Source organism: Sceloporus undulatus, chromosome 7, assembly GCF_019175285.1.
Source record: "Sceloporus undulatus isolate JIND9_A2432 ecotype Alabama chromosome 7, SceUnd_v1.1, whole genome shotgun sequence".
Classification (NCBI taxonomy): Eukaryota; Metazoa; Chordata; class Lepidosauria; order Squamata; family Phrynosomatidae; genus Sceloporus; species Sceloporus undulatus.
In genome coordinates, this window is record NC_056528.1 from 31,356,673 (window position 1) to 31,373,590 (window position 16,918).

Genomic DNA, 16,918 nt, shown 5'->3' on the forward strand with positions numbered 1-16,918 from the left:
AAAAGAGTTTTTAATGCAAATCAGCCATATGTTAATTTGACGCAGAAGAAATTCCCAATTGCAGCACTTTCCGCAAGGAAAACATCATTTTCTTCTCAGTGGGATATTCTTTCCTATGCGGAAAATGCATAGACGCATGAATTTATCTCATAGGAGCCAGCAACAACTTGTAGGCTGTGCAATCTACTTGCAGTTTTGGTCCAAAATTGAAATGAGTTGTTTTGGGGATCGGCTTTAGCTTCATGAATAGCTTCAGGCTAAACCCCAAAGTGGAGTCACTGTCCTCAGTGAATTGGAAACTACTGGCTGCCAATGGAAGTTATTAATTACAAACAAGATAATTACCTGTATTAAGTTACTACTTGCTTGCGGCAATGTGAGCGTTTCAAAGGTAACTTAATCAGCGCAATTGGAAAAGTTATGGGAAAAGTTATGGGAAATTAATGAGAAATGGCACAGCATGACAAGCCCCCTTAGAAATGTGTTGCAAGGAATAACCGCAGCGTTCTTGCAATAAGGTAAGCACCGGCCAGGATCCGAGCGATAGTCCCAACTAGAGCAGACCTGAATGAATGGGAAGTCGAGGTGTTTGTAAATCCCAGTTACACAATGGGTCTGCAGTACTTGTGAGTATCAAAGGCAGAGCGGCCCTCCAGGTGTGGTTGGACTACATCTCCCAGCAACCACTGGCAGCTTAGCCAATGGTGAAGAAGGATGGCAGTTGCAATCCAACAGCAACAGGAGAGCCACATGATAATAATAATAATAATGATAACGATTATGGTTTTATCCATTTATATCTTACTTTTCCCCAACAGTGAACTGAATTCTGGGAACTGTAGTTTTGTAAGCCTTCTCTGCCAGAGAGCCTTGGTGCAACAACAAACTCCAAATCCCAGATTTCCATAGCATTGAGCCGTGTCACTTAAAGTGGTGTCAAAATGGATTATTTCTGCAGTGTGATTGCAGCCTAAGAGAACTTGGTTCATCTAGGAAGGTACGACGCTTCAGATATCCTGGACCTGATAGGCTTCATATCAGTGCCATCCTTCTGGTGACCGTCTCCTTTCCCAACTCTTGGCTTTGCTTTTCTTTGTTGCCAGTGGAAGAAACGCAACCACTGCTGAGCCGCAGGAGTCTCTTGTGTGGCTCCGTCTCGCCCTCATTGTACATGCTGTGTGTATTTCTTTGGCGTACACAGCGCATGCAATGTGGACAGGAAGGAGGTCCAGATTCATCAGAGTAAAAAAGAGAGGAGTGGGGTTTCTTTAAAGGGCACACTTGTGAAAATCACAAGTTACAAGGAAAGTTTGTTGTTGTTGTTGTTAGCTGCCTTTAAGTCGGTTTTGACTCATGGCGACCCTTTGGATGAGAGATCTCCAAGGATCCCTATCTTCCACTGCATTCTTGCCCAGATCCTGCAAGCCCAAACCCCCGATTGAGTCTATCCACCTGCTTTGTGGCCTTCCTCTCTTTCTTCTACCTTCTACCTTTCCTAGCGTTATTATTTTTCCTAGGGATCCATGCTTCTCATGAAGTGGCCAAAGTACGATCGTCTCCACTTGACCATCTTTGCTTCCAAGGAGAGCCCTGGTCTGGTCTGTCCAAGAACCCATTGGTTTGTCTTCTTGGCTCTCCATAGGATCATCCTAAGGACTCTTCTCCAGCCCCACATTTCCAATGGACATCATGCCATGAGACAAAGCCTTCTTATGCACAGGTTGGTTAACTGCGGCCTCATTCCCATGACCTTTTAAACTGGATCGCAAATCGGTTTGAAACGCTGAACTGATTCGGAGAGGGGGCCCATGCGCTACACCCATTTAACCCGCATCTTTTTGATGCCAATTTTTTCCACGTCTTTTTGGATAAACCGATTCCGCATAAGTGTGAACCAGATGCGGATCAGGATCTATTTAAATTTGCCCTTTGGCCAGCTGGAGCGGGTGCATTTTGAACCAATGAATTCATGAATGTGAACCACAAGTGGATTATTTTACAGAGGATAAATGCGATTGGGGCAAATGTAGTGAGAACCACACTCTGTTGTTGAATTGATCCATCGATTCAGATTGCAAATCAATTTATTTGTAAGTGGGAATGAGGCCTTGAGATGGGCAGCTGCTCAGCTCTAAGCTAAAGCTGATAGATATCTCCCCTTTAGTTGCGTGTTTGCAATGGTCTTTGGACTAAGCAATAATCTGTCTGTCTGTCTGTCTGTCTGTCTGTCTATCCCTTTAGTTGCACTCTTGAACTTAATGTGTTTGCTGTGTTTCACGTTGTGGATTTGCGCACTGGTTTTCTTTTAGGCCTTGTTGTTTGTGAGTGGCGGAGGGTGCTGGGTTGTGTGTGTGTGAAGGAAAAGACTGGTGTGTGTGTGTGTGTGTGTGTCATAAATCTCCTTCAGAGTGTGGGTTGCACACAGGCTGCGTCTTGAACAGATGGCGACTTAATGCGTGTCGGCAGAGAAGGGCATTGCTGGTGCCATGAGAAGAAATTCAGGGCAAGCTGGAAAACTGTTTGGTAGAAGGGGAAACCCAGTGTGCGGCTGCTTTCATACTTGCAACCTCCCTCATAGGTCTGGTTTTTATTTTATTTTTGTATTTATGTTATTTAAATTCTGGTCTTGCTTAGCAGTTATATTCAAGGCAGGAGTATGAACTGAGCAGGGCATGGGGCATATATGGCACTGGGGTGGGTGGGCTTGGTTTGACCCTTGGACCACCATATCTATCATCTCCATCCACCCATCCACCCCTCTATCTAAACCTCTGTCTGTCCGCCCATCCAGCCATCTTTCTATTCATTCCTCTGTCTATACATTCCTCTATCTATCTATCTATCTATCTATCTATCTATCTATCTATCTATCTATCCATCCTCCGTCCATCCATCCATCCTTCCATCCATGTATCCATCCCTTTGCCTATCCATCCCTCTATCCCTCTGTCTGCCCATCCATCCAATCTGATCTATCATCTATCTATCTTATCTATAATCCATCTGTCCGTCCATCCATCCATCCATCCATCCATCCAATCTATCATCTATCTCAGTGATGGCGAACCTATGGCACGTGTGCCAGAGGTGGCACTCAGAGCCCTGTCTGTGGGTACACATGCTGTCACCCTAGCACAGAGTTTGCTGGCGTTTCTTACTAGAGGGATGTGGCACTTGGCAATAAATAAGTGGGGTCTGGGTTGGAGTTTGGGCACTCGGTCTGTAAAAGGTTCATCATTACTGATCTATCTTATCTATCTGTCTATCCTATCCTATCCATCTATCTATCTATCTGATCTCTGGCTCAGTTTGTGTTCTGCTGAATATAATTAAACCAGCCCAACATTTGGAGCAGCGGCAAGAACTTGGAGGCTTCCTTGCAGGAAAGGCCATTCATTACCAAATGGGCTTCTTAAGTGCTTGGTATTAATGAACTGGCCTTTGGCCCAGCTCTGACTATCCCACATTAATAATACCTGGATGTGGATGGTGCCCACAGGTGAGGCCAGGCCAGGTGGCTTCTGTGGCTTCTGTGGCACTGAGACAGAAATAGGCAAGCATATACAGTCAGCCCTCCTTATCCGTTGGTAGTCTGCAAACCTGACCTATGGTGATGTGGTTTGAAACCCATTGGGTGACATTGACCAAGTCACACTCTCTCAGCCTCATAGCAAGGCAATGGCAAACCTCCTCTTAAGAAACTTGCAAAGAAAACCCCAGGATAGGTTCTCCTTAGGGTTGCCAGAAATGACTTGAAAGCGCACAACAACCACAAGTTGAAAGGTCCATTGTGATTGTAGACTGGACATTTTCAGACTGGACTCCGATTTCCAATTTGTGGAGCAATCTGAATTTTTCATCCCCTGGGAAGTCTTATCTTCCAAATATTCTGATTTGAAGCAGCCTCTTAAGTTCTCTCATCCTCCAAATCCAAGGCGTCTCCGTCACTTTATTTTTGTGTCTGAGTCACCAAGGCAACAATGCACTCTCTTTATTTTATAGTAAGTGACAAAGAGTGCTTTTAATTGTTTCCCGTCCTTTTTAGCGTTCCCAGGCCTTGCGTTTGCTGAAAGGGGGCACTTAAAGATGCTTTTTGTGGGGGCCGTCCTCAACTTTGGAGGAGGATGGATTCTAATGCAGTCACTCAAGGAAAATAACTCTCTCAAAGGCAGCTGTAGTTCAGCGTTGGTTCTCTCTTAGGAGTTTATCACACTGGCCCTGATTTCGGCATTAAAGAGAGATTAAAGTGCAATTAAAGCATCCTGCAAATAAAGCAAAAAGGGTGCATAATGATGACCACATGCAATTCCGCAAAGAAAGCGATATCAGGAATGTATTGTCGCTGAAATCCTGAAGGTAAAAAGGTGTGCGTTAATGCTTCTTCATGACCACTTTAATGGCGGGTTTTGCGTGGCGCCATGTGAAATTGTGATGTGTAAATATGCAATTTTGGGGAGATATTCACAGGAATATAAACTCCCGATCTCCTTCATGGGATAAACTCCTTAAGGAAGACTTTTCAAGCAGGAGTTTTCAATGCTAACCGAAGGGAAAAGTCAGTGGCTAGTTGCTTTGATGGCCGTTGAAGCTGCTGACATTGGCTGCATCTGTATTGCAGAAATAACCCAGCTTGGCGCCACTTTAACCGCCACAGCTCAATGCCATGGAATGCTGGGAATTGTAGTTTTGTAAGATACTTAGCCTTCTCTGTCAGAGAGCTCTGGTGCCACAACAAATCCCAGATTTCCATAGCATTGAGCCATGGCACTTAAAGTGGTGCCAAAATGCACTATTTCTGCATTGCAAAATTGCCAAATTGCCTCTGCTATTTAATTCTTTTAAAAACCTTTGTAAAATAAGATCTTGTTTTAGGTCAACAAGCCCCACTTTAAGATGCATTGAATCCCATGTTGGGAGAAAGGATATAAATTCAAGCAATAGAATAAAGAAATGTCCAGAGAATCTGGACAATTCTGGGAGCTGAAGTCCAAAAAGACAATTTTTCTCTGATGTCAGGAGTTGCTCCTTTTTGCTGGAAAACCAGGCAGGATTCTTGAAAAATGCGGTTGTCTTTACCCAGTTTTAAAAAATTTGTGCAGATTTGAAAATGAGTCTAAAGTTTTCAAACATTCGGACGCTTGTGTTTTGACCGGAGCTTTTCTCGCCGAGCAAAAGACGGCTTTTATTGGCTTTCGTTGGAAGATCCCACGCTGGCGGTTTTCATTTCCCCGTTGAATTCCTTTAATTATCTCCAAAGGTGGGTTTTTATTTGGCAGCTCGTTTTTGGCCATCAAGCGGCGCAAAGTGCAAGGCCTGGAAGTGGAAGGAGGCTGCAAATTGCCACGCGTCTGAAGGCCTCTTTTTCAAAAAGGACTCGCTCTTTTCGTCAGGGAAAGATCTGTAACTGGGGGAAAGGGTTACTCAGGAAGACTAATAATAGAGAACTGAAAAATAATAATGGAGAATCATACATTTTTGGAGCATAGTTTCTTGGCTTAAAAGGACTTTGAGCTTCAGATGTGTTTTTTGGAGGCCCCATTCTTGAATGCAAACTCAAGGTAACCATGGAACGTAGTTTATTTTCATCTCCTTTACAATCCTATCTAAGAGTTAGTTGTGTATTCCTGCATGGCAGGGGGTTACACTAGATGACTCTTGCAAACCCTTCTGACTCTGAGATTCTATGGTTGTATGACTTCCACTCCCATCAACCCCAGCCCCTACCAACTGTGAGGCCTCATTCCCACTACCTTTTAAACTGGATCACAAATCTGTTTGAACTGGTTTAAATGACCCTGGTTCACACTTGAACCGAATTGCTGAAGCAGTTCAGAGAGGGGGGCCATGCTAGACCCATTTAACCCACATCTTTTTGACGCTGATTTTTTCCGCATCTTTTTGCATAAATCGATTCTGCGCAAGTGTGAACCAGATGCGGATCGGAATCTATTAAAGTTTGCCCTTCGGCCTTCTGGAACGGGTCCGTTTTGAACCAATTCATTTGTGAATATGAACCACAAGTGGGTTATTTTGCAGGGGGAAAATGTGACTGGGGCAAATGTAGTGGGAACCCCGCTCCGCTGTCGAATCGATCCACCAATTCGGATTGCAAACCGATTTATTTGTAAGTGGGAATGAGGCCTGAGATTGTATGGTTGTGTGACTCCAACTCCCATCAACCCTAGCCCCTTCCAACTCTGAGATACTATGACTGTGTGACTCCAAGTCCCACCAACTTCAACCCCTTCCATCTCTGAGTTTCTATGCTTGTGTGACTCCAACTCCCAGCAACTCCAGTCAGACTGCTTTCTTTGTAGGTCTTTAAACAGAGGTTGGATGGTCTAGTTGTGTATTCCTGCATGGCAAATTGGGGTTGGAGTAGGTGACCTTTGAGGTCCCTTCCAACTCTAGGATTCTGTGATTTAATGGTTTTCATTTCAGTTAAATTTCATTTAACACGCCGATCGTAGTGTTGCTTTCTGAACCGATGAGCAAAACAGTTGGAATTGAAAAGAAATTCTGCACGGATTAGGAATGCCTTGGTGCCAAGTTTTTCCGGAGGGTTGTTCCCTGTCCCTTTCTGGGACGCCTTTGAGAGGCTGCCTTTGAATCGAGAAGAAGGAGAAGAAGCAGCGGTTGGCCTGCCGCCAGGTTTCCCAGTTGGAGCCCACTTTTGAGTGATGCCAACGCAAAGACTGCTGTGGCCGAAACATTCGTGGTTATCTTCAAAAAGCAGCCATCTGCGGACTTGAGAGCTTGGGTGAGAAGGAAACAGACTTAAAAGCAAGTTACACATTTTGCCAGGAGACATCTCTTCTCGGATTCAGTGTTTCCTTGTCTCTTTGAAGGCTTCTTCTCTTTGGCGGTTCCTCCTGTTGTGTTGTTTTGTGTGTGTGTGTCTGATGGCAAACTGATTGTATATTTCTTCTTCTTCTTGGCATTGCTTATTTGGGGTCAACTCCGTCTTTGATTGGCACGGCCAGTTGGTTCTTCTGAAAACTGGGTGGCAAATGGGGCACTTCTGATGCATTGTCTGAGCAGAATCTACATTTCCTTCTGTACGATGGTTGTGTTTAGAAAGTTTCCCCAGAAAGAAACTAATATATTCCGAATCTCATCAAAGTAGGATAAGATAGTGATTGTGAGCCAGCATGGCACAGCGGTTTGAGTGTTGGACTAGGACTCTGGAGACCAGGGTTCAAATCCTGGTTCCATCATGTAAACCCATTGGGTGATCTTAGGCAAGTTGCACTCTTTCAACCTCAGAGGATGGCAATGGCAAACCCCTTTTGAAGAAACATGATAGGTTCGCTTTTAGGATCTTATCCAGTTCTTTCACAGCTGCCCTTCCCAATCCTAGTCGTCGTCTTCTTGACTGCAGTCTCCATTCCAATCACTGTTTGATCACTTTGACTTTGGCCAACAATGTCCAAACTCTGGCCCTCCAGTTGTTTTGGACTTCAGCTCCTAGAAGCCTCAGCCACCTTGGCCAGTGGTTTGGGATTCTGGGAGCTGAGGTCCAAAACACCTGGAGGGCCGAGTTTGGACATCGCTGACTTTGACTGTCTCGATTTTCTCATTGTCTAGGATGCATTCTTGTAATGTCTAGGATGCATTCTTGTAGGTCTTCCATGGTCATTGTTTGTGTTCAACATTAAGCCTTTCCTCCTTGACCTTCTTCAGCAATTGCTTGGACTTCTCCTTCAAGAGAGTCATCATAGTGTTGAGGTCTGAGTGTTGGATTAGGATGCTGGGAGACCAGGGTTCAAATCCCACCTCGGCCACGTAGACCACACTCTCTCAGCCTCAGAGAATGACAAGCACAATTGCCAAGAAAAGCCCATGATGGGGTGCCTTAGGGTCACCGTAAGCTGGAAATGACTTGAAGGCATGCCACAATGAACAAAACTCTTTTAAGTCAACAGTAAAAACCCACCACTGTTGCACCGCACCCTTAACATGGATAGTCAACCATCACTGCCCAGGAAAGTATTGCAGCCTATGGGTATCCTCACCTAATGCACACCTTTCTGTAGTCAGAGGTTCTCACCCTTTGCTCTTCCAGCTGTTTTGGACCTCAGCCCCCAGAAGCCTTTGCCAGCATGGCCAATGATGAAGGAATCTGGGAGATGGAGTGAAAAACGTCTGGAGGACCACTGCTTTAAATGCACCTCTCAAAGCAATGGTGGCAGAGGAGGGTTAAATATTGGCACCTGGTTCAAGACCCTATGCCACCCCAGATCCCAGAATCATACAACCGTCTCCAGCTTCGAACCTTGCCTCTCCCTCTTTCTGATTTACCATTTTCAAGCGTTTCCTTTCAATCTGAATCCCACTTTCCTTAGCTCAGCTTTGTATATTTTTTTCTCTCTCTCTGCTTTCTTAAGTAAGCTGCCTCGGCAGGTTTCACCATCCTTTGCTTTTTAATTTATATCTCCTTTGTGCTGTACAAATACTGGCACTTCTCCAAAATGCTGTGCTTGAAACATTCATTGCTTTCTTTCCCTCTGCTTCTTTCTTCTTTTCCTCCTCCTAAGCCTTGGAAACAGTATTTCAGAAGTTCATGGGGGGATTAAGAAGCTAATATGCACACAGAGCCCCAGCTACATGCTTTGCGCAAAGTTGTTCTCTGGGATGCAAAATCCTTTCCAGCTGGTTTGTCAGCTTTGCGGGAAGGAAGGTTGGTCTGATTTTTTAAGACGTTTCAAACCTGGGCCAAGATCCTACATCACAGCTGATGTTTTCCAACTTTACGGATCTGTAGCTACATTGCAGAAATGCAAATAAACAAAATTTAAATATTGGTGAATTGTGAAGATGCACATCTGAGCAAGGGTGCTCCAATGCATATTGCACACTTCTAATGTGCATTGGGCACTTCAGGTGTATATTGGGCACTCCTGTTGTGTTCCAACCCTTTATGGAGCATCCTCAATGTGCCTTCATGCCCATTTTGTATCAATGCCTATTGCGCATTAGCCACTCCACCGTTTACCATTATGCAATGGACACCTGTATGTCGCAATGTCACATCAGCACCTAAATAGACAGTTATGATCCTTGAAGTAACTATGAGTTACATAGAGGTTGGGCTTAGACCTACATAATGCACTCACACAACGCCAGCCTAAGCAAAAAGAACATCTGAATGTTTCTACAATCCCGATCTACAATGTTTCTTAATATTATCTGGTCTGTATCAGGCAATATCTTGCTAGGATCCTGGGCAGATTTCTTGGACAGCTGTGATCCTTGAAGTAACTATGAGTTACATAGATGTAGGTTGGACTTAGATCTACATACTGCAGTAACATAATGCCAGTCTACAGAAAATGAAGATATAGATGTCCCCAAAATCCCCACCTGCAGTTTAGCTTAATATCATCTGGTCTGTATTATGCAATATCTTGCTAGGCTCCTGGCAGATTTCTTGGACAGCTATGATCCTTAAGTATTTCTATGAGTTACATAGATGAAGGTTGGACTTAGATCTACATGGTGCACTAACATAATGTCATCCTAATCATCTGGATGTCCCCAAGATCCCCATCTGCAATCTAGCTTAATATTATCTGGTCTGTACCAGGCAATATCTTGCTAGGCTCCTGGGCAGATTTCTTGGACAGCTGTGACGCTTAAAGAGGAATTTCTAAAGACGGAGCCATATGTGCTCCATCTCTGGATCATGCAACTTGAGTCAACTCTGTCTGGGGCCAAAGTGAGTTGTGTTCAGGCGAACGCCGGAGCGTGTGCGCATAGTCTGCATAAAGATCCCAGCAAGTGTTCCCCGGAGACCAGTGATGGGTTTGGAAAGAGACAGGTTGACCGACCTGGGTTGATTTTCCCAGGGACCCATTTCCATGGTTACCAAGCCATGGGATTCTGCCATGGGGCTGAGGAAATGACAGCTCTTGACAAGTATTAGTAAGGGAACGGAAGATGACTTGATGTAGCCATAGTTACCCAGGGCTAAGTGAAGGCGAGTTGCGGCTGCGTGCGTCGAAGAGAAGGAGCGGGGAACATTTTTGGCACAATTATGGGGATCTGACACCGGCGTGTCAGCCTTGGAAGATTTGGGAGTCCTTGCTCCAGGCGAAGCGCAGCAAGAGCTTGTGCGGATCTGCCAAAAATGAAGCAGGGAGAGAGCTTGGCTAGGCTTGCCAAAGGGACCGAAAAGCAATAGAAATCTGCTCTTCTTCTTTTTTCCCCAGATGTCTCTGCTGGTCTCCAAGATGGAGCAAACCCATTATCGAAACCTTTGTTATCTTCTCTCTGGTTAATTAATAGAAGTGCCGTGCCAAATCCCAGCTGGACGCCCAAGATTTTAGTACATTGCAAAGAAAGAAAGAGGATTTCAACTAGCAGTGGACATTTTCTCTGGAGGAAACCTCTAGTGCTCCTGCTGCCTTCGTTTCTCTTTTCTGATCTGCGCAATGCATCCATGGAAGGAACAGACGTATGGGCATCTTTATGGTTTTCTTTAAGGACAGGGATAAGACCCTTCTTTTTTCTTTTATCTTCCTGAAGGGCATGCTCCATGATGAATTACTGCATGGACAACTGGAAAGGGCTATTTTGGCCCCTCTGATCCTTCCATAGAGTCATTTCTCTTTGGAGGCACAGGTCTTTGGAAATGGATGGTTGCAATGAATCATTTGCCCATCCTTGCAACCTTTGAAGGTGCTTTTAAAACTAGAAATGGAAGGAAGTGAATTTGGGGGATTTTTCTACTTGCAGACCATTTTGCTCTGCTTCTTAGCAATGGTGCTTGACCAAATATTCACCAGCAAATGAAGCTCCATATGAAAGAACCAGGCCTTCTCTAGTCCAGTGTTGGATGGCTGCAGCTTTCCATCTCCTTGACCTGAGAGAGGATCTTCTTCCATCCCTGCTTTTTTAAAACCCCTCTTTTAAATTTCTCTTAATTTCAGCATGCAAAACCATGCAGATGACCTTTGAGATGTTGTGGTTTGAGAGATGGATTAGGATTTTGGGAGACCAGGGTTCAAATCCTGGCTCAGCCATGTAAACCCACTGGGTGTCTGTGTCCAAGCCACATACTCTCAGAGAATGGCAATGTCAAGCCACCTCTGAAGAAACGTGCCACGAAAACCCTACAACAGGTTCACATTTGGGTTGCCATAAGTCGGAAACAGCTTGAAGGCACACAGCAACAACAACAAGGTGCATTTGCAACTCCTGACGCACAGAGTCCCTCCATCCACTCTGGTTGCCCAACTCTGATGGTGGACATTCCTTGTTGCACCTCTGTAAGAAACTATTTCCCTCTTTTCCTTTTCTGCTTTTGGCTGCTACTTCTTTCTCTATAATGTCTTTCCTGTTATTGCTTTCTTGAGCCTGGTTGGCTTGCAGTAGGCTGAGTTTTTTTAAATCCCTGTCAAATGAAACCCCAGCTCTGCACAAATGCTCTCCTCCAAGACAGGCTTGGTGTGAAGGCCAGGTGGCTGTGCATAATTTGCTGACAGAGATGAGAAGGAACGGCTCTGCCAGCCCCAAAGAAAAGCACGAAAGGAAACCTTGACATGCTTGACTCCAAAGGGTAGGAGGAAGGAGCGGAGCAAATGCCCTTTCCATCACCCATCCATCCACCCACCCGGCCCTTCTGCTCCCCGAATTGATGGAATATCTTCATAGTTCCCCCACCTTTTTAGTTCCTCTCCATTGCAATGCTCGACATGACATGATCACGGGTGGTCTATTGACTTATGGGGACCCCATGCATTTCATAGGGTTTTCTCAGGCAAGGAATCCCTGGAGGTGGTTTTGCCCATTCCTCCTTCTGAAACAGAGCCTCCAGCATCTGGGAATCCTTGGCAGTCTCCCATCCAAGTACTAACCAGGGTGGACCCTGCTTAGCTTCCAAGATCAGATGGGAGCTAGTGCCTTCAAGTCTCCTGTTGACTTATGGGAACCCCATGCTTTACATAGGGTTTTCTCAGGCAAGGAATACCCGGAGGTGGTTTTGCCAGTTCCTTCCTCTAAAATGGAGCCTCCAGCACCTGGAGTTCGTTAGCAGTCTCCCATCCACGAACTAACCAGGGCTGACCCTGCTTAGTTTCCAGGATCAGGCATGATCTGGCGCCTTTGGGACATTTAGGCTCCATTCTATATATATATTGTGTGTGTATGTGGCTTCAAGTTGCCTGTTGACTTATGGTGACTTCATGAATTTCACTGGGTTTTCTTAGGAGTTTATCCCGCAGGACGGATCGGATCCCCTGCAGAAACCGCGTTTAAACTAGGCAAAAAACCGCAAAAGCGGGTGGATTTTCAAACAACGTTTGTGTGAAGGAGAAGTAACACAACGTCAACCCAAATGGAAAGTCACCAAAACCTGCTCCTTTTTACTTTCAGTAAAAACACACATTAAGCAATGCTCTCAAGTTTTTGTCATTTTCTAACAACAGTAATATGCTGACCAAAATGCTTTGGAGAAAGAAAATCCATAGCTTTGGGCGTTGAACAAGTAGCAGAATAAAACGACAGGTGCATGAGATCCAACCTCTCTCTCCCTCCCTCTTTTATTTTTGTTGCCACCATTGACTTCTCTGTTTGTTTGGTGCAGAGAGGAATTCTCCAGCATGGATTTATTTCATGCAAACATTGACACAAGAGCGGGAATTGCCGTATCATTGGAGGGATTAGAGCGAGAACCGTGTTTGCTTGTCTGTGGCGTTCTTGATGGCTATCGCGAGTCGAAACAGCTGAAACCTTCACTCAGGTGCAAACTGAAAGGATCAGCCTCTGTTTGGAAAGCAGAGTTAACTATGAAGATCATCACAGAAGGCTTTAAAGCCACTATTAAAACTGCAGAATGGCACCTCTGGCAGTACTTAACACGCAACGTTGTCTCCGTCTCGTTGCTGCTTTGCATTGTGAGAGTGTCCCTTTTCATTGACGGGGAAAAACCTATCAATAAGCTCCCAATCATGCTGAAGTCTCATTAGTTATCAGGACACTTTGCAAAATGTCACTTTCATGGCAGTTCATGGGATGTCAGTGCCTCCTCCTCTCCTCCGTCCCTCTTCCTACTTACTATTATGAAGCAGGCTAAGTTCCTTTAAATTGCTTCTATTTCTTTTCTTTACTTAAATTGCATTAGCGTAACTCTGGAAATGCTATATTCTAACTGTTGGGGATTCACATTCCCCAAGACCCTGAACTCCAGTATCTAAATCAGTGGATCCCAAACTTTAGTCCTCCAAGTATTTTGGACTTCAGGTCCCAGAATTCTTAACTGTTGCCCAAGCTGGCTGGGGCTTCTGGGAGTTGAAGACTAAAACACCTGAAGGACTAAAGTTTTGGGAACCACTGATTTAGATGACAGATGTTTGGGGTTTTGGGAAATATGAATCCCTAACAGTTAGGATATTGCAAGCCCAGCTTACAATATTGTGATCCAAATGCTACACAATGCTGTTGCAGTGGTTTGAGCATTGGATGGTGACTTGTTGGGAGGCCAGGGTTCAAATCCTTGCTCAGGTATGGAAGCCCATTGAGTGACATTGGTCACACTCTCTCTGCTTCAGAAGGATGTGAAAGGAACCCTTCTCCCTTTTGACAAATACACACATCCCTCCATATTTGCGGCTTTGATATTTGCGGATTTGATTATTCATGGATTTGATTAATATGTTCTCTCTAGGAATCTCTAGGTCCTCCAGTGCAACTCTATGGTCAACTTTAACTGAAAGTTGCACTGAAAGACCTAGAGATTCCTAGAGAGGACACTCTACTGGGCAATTGTAGCTCCTCTAGCGCAGCTCTATGGTCCGTGTCTGTGGATGTTGACCATGGAGTTGCGCTTGAGGACCTAGAGATTCCTAGAGAGGCGTCCTCTCAGGTAAAAACATGGTGTTTTTGTTATTTGCAGTTTTTCCATATTCATGTGGATCTTATGCAAATATGGAGGGACAAGTGTGCTACCAAGAAAACTCCATGATAGGATCACCTTAGGGTTTCCATAAGCTGGAAATGAAGGTATCCACCAAAACCAACAAAACTTGGTGAGGATAACTTTTTTCTGTCTCCGTCTCTCCATTTTTTAATTCTCCTCGAACCCACTTTTTTTTCCAGCTGATGAAGGCTTTTGCAAAAATAAGAATTTCGAAGCAAGCCCCGCTCCTTTCAGCTCAGCTTCAGCCGCGATGATAAGATCCGAGGATCACAGTTTGTTCTCTGTGTTACTGCTGTGTATGAAATATCGGCAGGCAAACTAGTCATCCTAAATCATAGTAAGAAAGAGACAACAAAGAGGCAGTGACAAACTGTGGCTTCCTTACTAGAGAGGAGCCTTGTCAGTCTGCAGAGGATTGCTCTTGAGTCAAAGGACGGCGGATTGGGTTTGTCACAGACATTCGAATGATATATGACTCTGGGGGTTTTTTCCCCGGTAGTAAAATATTCTAGCGGATCAGCAAGGGGACCCAATAAATCTGTGCATTTTTCTTCCCTGTATGGAAATGCCCTCCCAATCTAATCTTCCTCCCATCCATCAAAGGAGTTTGTCTGCATCAATCTACAAGTTGACTGTTTTCCCTGTAAACATGATGCGCAATTTCCTGCGCTGCCATACATTCCTGTCTCTTTAGCATTTACTTAGAAGGGGTTTGTGTGTCTGTGTGTCTAGGTTTATTTTAGAGGCATTTGTGTTCAAAAGAGAAGCATCTCCCTATGCAACATCATGCGCGTTCCCCATCTTTTATTGCTGGGCAAGCTTAAAGGTTTCCATCTGCGGTGCCTTCCAGAGGTTGAATCTGTCCTGGGTTTTAATGGGAATTGTAAAGGTGTTATCCAAAGTGCCAGACCTGCCTATTTAAATGTCACGAACCTGTCTTGAGGTTAGGATTGTCCAGGCAAGGACCTCCTAAAACACAGCATCCTTTGCAGATGCCTGCGAAGGCTTGCAAAGTTTTATATGTTGGCATGTGGCACTTGGACCAAGTTGGCCAAATCCCATTATAGCTCATCCTTAACCTTGTGAATTACATTTAGTATTTATTGAGGAGCTTATTGTTGAACTATTGTTGAACTATGAATTCATGTACTTGAGAGCTGTGTTCTGCATTTGTCCTTTTCATGACCGATCTGTGATCATTATACAGTTGAATGTTGAGCTTTACTCTGGTGAACTTTACCAAGTAAACCCCATGATAGAGTTGCCTTAAGACCTGTGACTGCACTGCAGAAATAATCCAGTTTGACACTGCTTTAATTGCTATAGTTCCATGCTATGGAACCCTGGGATTTGTAGTTTTGTGAGACATTTAGCTTTCTCTATCTGGTGCTGCAACAAACTGCAACTCCCCAAATTCCATAGCATGGGGCCATGGCAATTAAAGTGGTGTCAAACTGGATTATTTCTGCGCAGCTCTGATGGCTTTTCTCCAAAGAAATTGCGTTGTAGCTTGCAAAGTGTTGTATGTGAGCATGTTGCGCTAGGAGCAAATTGGTCGAATCCCATTTTGGCTCATCCTAATCCCTGTGGATTATATTTAGTATTCACTTGGAAGCTGGTGATCCAAGACTGTTTGCCAGCTCACTTCCAAGAGTCAGCTTTGAAAAGGAGAATGCGCAATTCCCATTCTGTTCCGTATTCTTACTCCCACAATGTTGCTCCCACTCTTATAATTACCTCCACTTAAAGAGCTCGGCTTGGCTTTCTGCTTAATTAATTAAACCCTTTGATATCTTTCTTTTAAAAAAAAGGTTCAGAGATTTTGCTCCGTGCAAAAAAGGGAGATCAATTTGTACCCAGAGGCAAAGGGCAGATTCTTATTGTGCATGTTATACATCTTGTGTATAAAAGGAACGTGTGTGGTGTTGAGTTGAAAGCCTGCGCATGGATAACATTTGCACTTGTCTTTGGCAAAAAAAAACTTTCCTTGTTGTTGTTGTTTCTGCGCACTTGAAAGGCATGCGTCAAAAACTGCAGCTAGGGCTGCCTGCTTTGCAAGCAATTAATGTTGAGCTGCTGATATATAAATCCCCAGGAGTCCTCCAGGAGTTGTCGGAAATTATTATTATTATTATTATTATTATTATTATTATTATTATTATATCTCACCTCTCCCTACAGATTGGATATACCTGGCTCCTTGAAGCTTACCTGGCTTCTTCATGAGCTGCTGGCTGTCTGCCGTATAGCAGCCAGCCTTTGTCTGGTTTCCCAAACTGCATTTGGGACACTCTCCTTCTACTCCTGCCTTGCCCTGGATGGAAGAAGAGGGGAAGATGGCAGAAGTAAAGTCCTTGTACGTCAGCCTGAGGATGCAGCCATTTCTCCCTCCTCCTCCTTCCATGGTTGAGATTCAGAAGTACAGGAGAGGAATGGGGCAGGCAGCATCCAGTGACCTTGAGCACCACAATTCAAAAAGGACACTGAGAAGATGGAGCCATGTGTCCAAAGGAGGGCCACCAAAATGGTGAAAGGTCTGGAAACCATGAATCCCTATGAGGAAAGACTCAGGGAGCTGGGGATGTTTAGCCTGGAGAAGAGATGGTTAAGAGGTGATACGAGATCCCTGTTTAAATACTTGAAGGGAAGTCATATTGAGGAGGGAGCAAGCTTGTTTTCTGATGCTGCAGAGAATAGGACCCAATGGAGCAATGGATGCAAGCTCCAGGAAAAGAGATTCCAGCCCAACATTAGGAGGAACTTCCTGACAGTAAAATAGCTGTTCAACAGTGGAAGATGCTGCTTTGGAAAGTGGTGGAGTCTCCTTCCTTGGAGGTCTTTAAGCAGAGGCTGGATGTCCATCTATCAATGGGGATGCTTTGATTTAGATTTCCTGCATGGCAGAATGGGGTTGGACTGGATGGCCCTTGGGGTCTCTTCCAACTCTAGGATTCTATTAATCTATGACTTTCTTAGAGGCTCAGAAGCTCTGCTGTTCCC

The 16,918-nt window shown here is 44.6% G+C and overlaps 1 protein-coding gene across 7 annotated transcripts in view; it reads left to right on the forward strand.

The window, feature by feature from the left end:
- Window positions 1-16,918, forward strand: part of HTR2C (5-hydroxytryptamine receptor 2C) — a 132,378-nt gene that overhangs the window by 57,222 nt on the left and 58,238 nt on the right. The window contains exon 1 of one of the 7 annotated variants that reach the window (XM_042477756.1): window positions 2,511-2,578. The exons of the other annotated variants lie outside the window; for them this stretch is intronic. The gene's annotated coding sequence lies outside the window, so the exon portion shown is untranslated. Of the gene's footprint in view, window positions 1-2,510; window positions 2,579-16,918 lie in introns of those variants that run through there. 7 annotated transcript variants of the gene reach the window in all.